The sequence below is a fragment of the Adiantum capillus-veneris genome, chromosome 7, assembly GCF_014529385.1.
Source record: "Adiantum capillus-veneris isolate H3 chromosome 7, ASM1452938v2, whole genome shotgun sequence".
Lineage (NCBI taxonomy): Eukaryota > Viridiplantae > Streptophyta > Polypodiopsida > Polypodiales > Pteridaceae > Adiantum > Adiantum capillus-veneris.
This window is the reverse complement of record NC_140937.1, coordinates 30,145,406-30,153,023: the sequence shown is the minus strand read 5'-3', so window position 1 is coordinate 30,153,023 and position 7,618 is coordinate 30,145,406. Positions and strand designations below refer to the sequence as shown.

Sequence of the window (7,618 nt, the reverse complement as noted above, 5' to 3'; positions counted from 1 at the left end):
CACCAAGAAATGCAAAAAGTAGTACCACCAATACATGCTTTTACCCACTTGTCACAACGTCCTCTTCATGTTGCCCTCATAGTGTGCCTAAAGCCTATTGGTTAGCCTCCCAAGGGGTCCAACGATAATTTAGCTAATTTGATTAATTATTTCTGCATTTAGCAATTCCTCTCCCTGAAAAAGGAAAGGGAAACACTTGTCCCATGGCTACCCTTGTTGCTTGATATGCACTAAGCCTGTGATTGTCCAAGCTTGAGGAGGTCCAATCATTTGCAAGATAGTGCTATAAGAGCGGGTCGACCAAAGCAAGGAGGGGGCTAGCTTGGGGGGGTATACTCTCCCACCCCCACACTCACTCATTGTGTGAAGTGCAAAGTGAAAAAGCTCAATCTCCTTCTCCAAGCTAGTAGAGAAGTTGACAGCCTACACCAACACTCTTGGCTATGGAATGCAAATCCAAGTAAGAGCCATGCTTCAATGCTTAAAACTTGACATCTTCTTCGTCTTCATTACTATGCTATTATGTATGCTAGCAAGAAGAGTGATGATAAGTGAGTAACTAAGTCTTTCTCCTATGAATGGTTCTTCTTCCTCTTCCCTACCCTCATTCCCTGCTAGCTCTGTCCAGCATTTGAAGGTGTTTGAGGCCTTGAGACTGAGACTGGGGATAGTTAATTCTTTTTACAAAGTCTATGTTATGGGGGGGTGTTTGTTTCTTTTGCTCACAATTGTGACGGGAAATGTTATATGTCCAATGAACCTCAAGCACATATAGTGCTAAGGGGACAACGTTTTGAAAAAGGATTGTACAATTACGAAGGAATTTTCCAAAATCATGTGTATGTGTATGATTACAACTAAGCCATGTTTCTTCCCTTCACTGAAGAGTAAAAAAGCCATTGAAGGCATTGAAGCATTAAAAAATGAGCCCTAACACTGAAACTACAATCACCAGACGATAAGAAGATGAGAAAAATACTTCCCAAAGGAACATTCCCAAAGGGGAAAGGGGGGGGGGGGGGGGGGGGACAGAGAGAGGGAGGCGGAGGGGGGTCATTGGCCATACAATGGAGCATATAAGAAATAGAACTATTAGATAGTTATATTTCTTGTTTTCTCCTTGGGCAAGTCAACCCTCAATTGGCGACCTGATTCATGAGATACAATTGAGTGGGAGGACCCGCCTTCTGATATAGAAGAATTGTGCTATTATATAGCGCTAGCGCAAATCCCTTACTACACGAAGAAGAAGATGAGGAAAGACTTCTAAAGTAAGACTTTTCAAGCGGAGGAACAATCCCGAAAGGAAGGGGGGAAGGGGGGGGGGAGAGAGAGAGGGGGGGGGGGGGGGGGGGGGGGGGGGGGGGTTCATTGGCCATACAATGTAATAAATAAGAAATAGAACTATTGTCCATATACAATAGTTATATTTTTGATTCATGAGATGCGATTGAGTCGCAGGACCCGCCTTCTCATACAAAAGACCTTGTGCTATTATATAGCGCTAGCGCAAATCCATTACTGGACTAAGAAGAAGATGAGAAAAAGACTTCTAAAATAAGACTTTTGTAGTGGAGGAACAATCCCAAAATGAAGAGGAGGAAGGGGGGGGGGGGGGGGGGAATCATTGGTCATACAAAGGAACAAATAAGAAATAGAACTATTGGCCATATACAATAGGTATAGTTCTTATTTGCCCCTTGGGCAAATCAACCCTTAATAGGGCGACTTGATTCATGAGATACCATTGAGCCGCAGGACCCACCTTCTCATACAGAAGACCCTGTGCTATTATATAGCGTTAGCGCAAATCCATTGAGAAGAAGATGAGGAAAAGACTTCTAAAGTAAAGTAAGACTTTTAAAGTGGAGGAACAATCCAAAAAGTAAGGGGGGAGAGAGACAGAGAGAGGGGGGGGGGGGGGGGGGGGGAGAGGGAGGGTACAATGGAACAAATAAGAAATAAAACTATTGCCCATACACAATAATTATATTTCTTATTTGCTCCTTGGGCAAGTCAACCCTCAATCGGTGTCCTGATTCATGAGGGTACGATTGTGCCGCACGACTCGCCTTCCATACAGAAGACCTTGTGCTATTATAGCACAAGGATTAGCGCGAACGCAAATCCTTTACGGCATTCCGAACAAATATGGCCTCGATTGCAGCCAAGTACGTTGTCAAGTGGGCCACGAAGGCATTCGGGCTCAGCGATGAGGTTGCTGGCTGGCTTGGTTTTACTGCCATGATCGTCACCGCGGTCGCCACTTTCGATGTCCCCGGCCTTGCCCTTGATGCTGCTATTAGCGCTATTGAACATGCTATTGAAATGGTCGCCACTCTCGCTGTCACCGCTGCTGTGGATAGCGATGTTGACCTTGCGGATAGTGGAGCTGAACATGTAGCTAATGGATTCTCTGCTGAAGATGCAGCTAATGGAATCTCTCAAGGTACAAGAAACCCCCTTCCTTTCTTCTTCTTCCCTTGTTTTTCTTGCAATGTTTAATATTGCAAGGTTGTTGTCAACAATACTATGTATATTGATGCCGTGTATGTAGACCATGGTGCTAATGGATTCTCTGCTGAACATGCACCTAATGGAATCTCTCAAGGTACAAGAAACCCCCTTCCTTTCTTCTTCTTCCCTTCTTTTTCTTGCAATGTTTAATATTGCACATGTTTCGATATAGAAATGGAGTATAATGATGGCGAGGATGTCGACCATGGTGAGGATGGTGATAGTCATGGTGCTGGTGATGGTGATGGTGATGGTGATAGTCATGGTGATGGTGAAGGTGAAGGTGATGGTCATGGTGATGGTGATGGTGATTGTGATGGTGATGGTGATGATGGTGATGGTGATGGTGATTGTGATAGTGATGGTGATGGTGATTGTCATGGTGATGGTGTGTTTTTCTTGCTTGCAATTTATTTGTTGCTAGTTTAATAATCCTAAGTATGTATGGTCCACACCTTTCAATATAGATCTTGGGGCTGATGATCCATGTCTTGACAATGCCATCAGTTCAATGTAGATGTCAACAATGGTATGGATATCAATGGCATGGATGTTGACCATGATATTCATTGTGAGGATTGGCTTAGTCTCTTTGTTGGCATAACAATCATTGGTGCATTTGTTTATGCCACAGTGGTAGGCATCTTGTTGATCCTTGCCAAACTTGCCACACTTCTTCTCGTCCTCTTGATGGATTTCTTGAAATTTGCTTGGTGGTTGATTCGATTCCTCATATAATCTATGAAAATCCTCCTCTTTGTCTTGAGGAATTTCAAGCATCGGCTTGCCTTCCTAAAATGCAACCTACTTAAAATCAAGATGGCAAGTGTAGTTGTTGTTGTGGGCCTTATTATCGCCATAAAATACTCTCCTAACGTGTAAGATAAGAGTTTCTCTAGCATGTGCTAATGGAAACCTATCATAATCCAACTTTGTATATGGCCTTTCGGGCAGGGGAGGAATATTCACTATATGTAAAACTTGGCCATCATGTGTGTTCAAGTCTATTTCTAAAACCCCTTAGTTGTTATTTTTTCTCCAATAAAAGGGATCCTTTTCTTATTAAATTTGTAAAAAATTTATCAAGGCTAATTTTTCAACACTCTTACGTATGTCAAAATGTGAGAAAATATAAATAAGTAATATGCATTGTTGAACTCACAAGATAAGTAATCTTGGAGTGACCCCCTCCTTGAACATATGGCTAATTAAGGTTGACAACAATTTGACTACATAAATTAGAGCACATTAAGCAGTATGTTATTAACAATAATCCTATTAGAAGACTCGAGAGAAGAAAAAATATATATATATATATGTGTATATATATATATATATATATATTGAGAATATTTTACTCTTAGACCTTGATTGTAATCAAACTTAGATAGTTCCTATTTACAATTACTAGAGTGTTTTGCTAGAAGTATGTGCAGTGAATCAGAGTGGAAAGTTCAATAATTGACTTGATTTGGAGCAACAAAAACTATGATCTTTCTATTCTTATTGAGAGTATATCTAAATTGTGTTTTCCTCCTCTCAAAGTGCTTTTTTTTGGCATGTTTCGATATAGGAATGGGGGCTGCTGTCAACAATACTATGTATGTTGCTGTGGATGGTGATAGTTGGCTTAGTGCCTGCGTTTCTTTTTCTTGCAATTTATTTGTTGTTAGTTTAACAAGCCTAAATATGTATGGTCCACATCTTTCAATATAGATCTTGGGGCTGATGATCCATGTCTTGACAATGCCATCGACAACGAGACATGCGTAGATGCTGGCGATGCCTTCAATGCTGATGTCAACAATGGTATGGATATCGATGGCATGGATGTCGACCATGGTCTTGATGGTGATAGTCATTGTGATGATTGGCTAAGTTTCTCTGTTGTCATGACAAGCATTAGGGCATTTTTTTATGCCACACTGGTAGGCATCTTGTTGATCCCTACCAAACTTGCCAAACTTCTTTTCCTGCTCTTGATGGATTTCTTGAAATTTTATTGGTGGTTGCTCCGATTCCTCATACAGTCTATTAATATCCTCCTCTTTGTTTTGAGGAATTTTAAGCACTGGCTTGCCTTCCTGAAATGCAACCTACTTAAAATAAAGATGGCAAGTGTGATTGTTGTTGTGGGCCTTATTATTGCCATAAAATACTCTCCTGACCTTCAACATAAGGGTCTCTCTACCATGCGCTAATGGAAAGATTTCATAATCCAACTTTGTATATGGCCTTTCCAGGGGGGCGAGTGTTCACTATAAGTAAAACTCGGCCATCATGTGTGTTCAAGCCTATTTTTAAAACCCTTTAGTTGTGATTTTTTCACCAATAAAGGGGACCCTTTTCTTATTAAATTTATAAAAAAAATATCAAGGTTTATCTTTCAACACACTTATGTATGTCAAAATGTGAGAAAATATAAATAAATAATATGTATTTTTGAACTCACAAGATAAATAATTTTTTCTTGCAGTGACCTCCTCCTCGAACATATGGCTAATTAAGGTTGACAACAATTTGATTACATAAATTAGAGCACATTACAATATGCTATTAATAGTAAGCCTCTTAGAAGAACAAAATAAATGAAGGAGAAAATATTGTAGGATGATGCATACAATGACTTTGTGGTGAGGTGAAATTGTTCCCTTAAGTCCAAAATGATGCTCTTTTTTTATGTGTGACATTGTGGATTGATTTGTATTATCGCAAAAGTATGAGTATTTTGAGTGGGCTACATATGGTTTGATTGCTTTCTATAGTTTCTATAAAAGGAAACAGGATGGGGTTTCCTTTAAGATATTAGAGCGCATATTCTTCGTTCAAAAGAGTGATTAATGTGAATTTGTCATAGAGAGGAGGTATTTTGTCAATAGAAGGATCCTATGCTATCATATGCTAGCATCTAGGGTCTAGGGCAAGGCCCAATGGCAAAGTGCCACATGGATGGCATGCACAAAGGCTGCTAAAGATATGCATGGCTTATATAAAAGAAGGTTGATTAGGTGGATATTGTAGCCATTTGCTCTAGTGGCAAGGAGCCTTATATTGATACAAGTGCTAAAACTGACTAAAATAGGGGAAAACTGACTAGAATAGGGGATTGAGGGTCGTACATGATTTTGCATTAAAAGAGGAAATCATGCTTGAGTTATATCTCTTCAATCTCTAGGTCTGAGCTGTTAGTAGTGTGTGAAGGCACCCTATACTTACATATTATGAGGTAATGATTGAGTGTTTATGGCCTAGATATATACTATATGGATGATTTGAATGTGGACATGATACTACCAAGATCATCTACAAGAACAATTACAACACATTGGCAGTTACAAGGAACCCATATTTCATGCTTGCAAAATGCACATGGGAATACTCTTAGTAGGAGAAATAAAATTAGCTTATGTGTGGTGACTCAAGACAACCTTGTAGGGATGTTCACATAGGCATTGCCTCATGAGAAATAATTTGAAGCCTTTTGCAAATCTTTGGGCTTGCCTCTCTTTGTGGATTGATCATGTCCTTACGGTGATGCACTTCCATATAATTATGTACCAGCTCTTAGTCACCGCATCACTCCTAGGGAGGATTCATTACCACATATGTAGTAGTGATGTGTGTGAACACATTTGGGACCACCAAGGTACTCTTTTCCTAGCTAGGAGGTTTTTTCCCCAATGCATCGTATATACAACCATCATTCTATGTCTATTTTACTCTTTCTATTTGCACACTAAGAAATATACTCTCTATTGTCTACCTTGATCTTGTCCAAGATGTCTATGCATACATGCAATCCTAACTCCAACATATATGGTATTGATGTATGTGAGCACACTTAGGACTGTCAAGAAGATCATATTAGATCAATTGCAAAAAATCCCATTCCCAAAATGATCAAATGTTAATATTTTTTGTTTTGTAAATTCAATGTTATACACAAAATGGTCCCATGACCAATTCATGTGTTCTTCTCTTGCTCCAAACATCTTGACACAATCATCCTCAATATTTTTAATCCATATCTCTCATTACTAATATAGTCTTGATTCTAATAAACATGGAGAAAAACAAATATTTGCATTCAATGATCATCTTTACATTGGGTCATCCCAAAGATTAGTTCAGTTCTCACCATTGGATTGATTGAACTCTGATAAATCTTTTGTGTAATAATGTATGTACTTTCATGAGACATTTTATAGCTAATCGGTAATGAGATATTAGCTTCACTCTAAATTGTCTTTCGGCCTTGATAACTTTAACAATCATAAACTAGAGTACAAAAAGAATTGTTTAGGCTAGCCCAATGTTCTTATGACCTACTATAGTCCTACTAATATGTTACAAGTTTAATCATCTTAGGACCATTCTATAAGTTCTGCTTCTTCATAAATCACTTTAAGGGTTTTTGTTTTGTACTGCAAAATGATTTCTAACTTCTACCATGTAAAAAATCACGAAGAGCTTTAAACAGCTTTTCACACCAACACATATATGGCATAAAACAAAATAATTAATATTATTGAAGTATGAAGAGTATCATTTTAATGTATACATTCAAAGTTAGAGAACTCTTTTCTATCATAAAGATAATAAAATGTTAGAAGTAGTTTGTTGCAAATCCTAAAGCTCCTTGTTCATAACACTCAAATATGTTACAAAGGATATATTTCTCTCATGTATAACATGTAACATCACGTCTCCTTTTATGTGCATCTTAGCATACATCGAGCAACATTTTTTGAGCGAACCAAAATTCGGGCAAATATTATTTATATGTCATGGGCCCATGTTGTCCTACGTGATGAAACTCCGAGTCACAGATTGGCATCACTGCATTGTCAAGCTCTTTCATCCCTTTGTTGACTAGCAAAACCTCCAAGCTATTAATTTGGAATTAGATTACCAGAAGTTCAGTGGTTTTCCAACTCTTCCAATCATTGTCCCAGAATTGCCCCAGACGGTTCAGACCCTTATCATTCAGTTTCCTGGCTGCTTCTATCCAATAGGGATTTTGCGGCAGATCTACAACTTTGGAAAGCAAGGGGGACCAATGCAGAATGGAGTTCTTGAAGTATCTGGTTTCTTCCCCCCA

At 38.9% G+C, this 7,618-nt stretch overlaps 2 pseudogenes; both read left to right on the top strand.

The window, feature by feature from the left end:
• Positions 1-2,151: 2,151 nt before the first annotated feature.
• Positions 2,152-3,399, top strand: LOC147453628 (uncharacterized; annotated as a pseudogene).
• Positions 3,400-4,092: 693 nt separating this feature from the next.
• LOC147453627 (uncharacterized) lies at positions 4,093-4,696 on the top strand (annotated as a pseudogene).
• Positions 4,697-7,618: the final 2,922 nt, after the last annotated feature.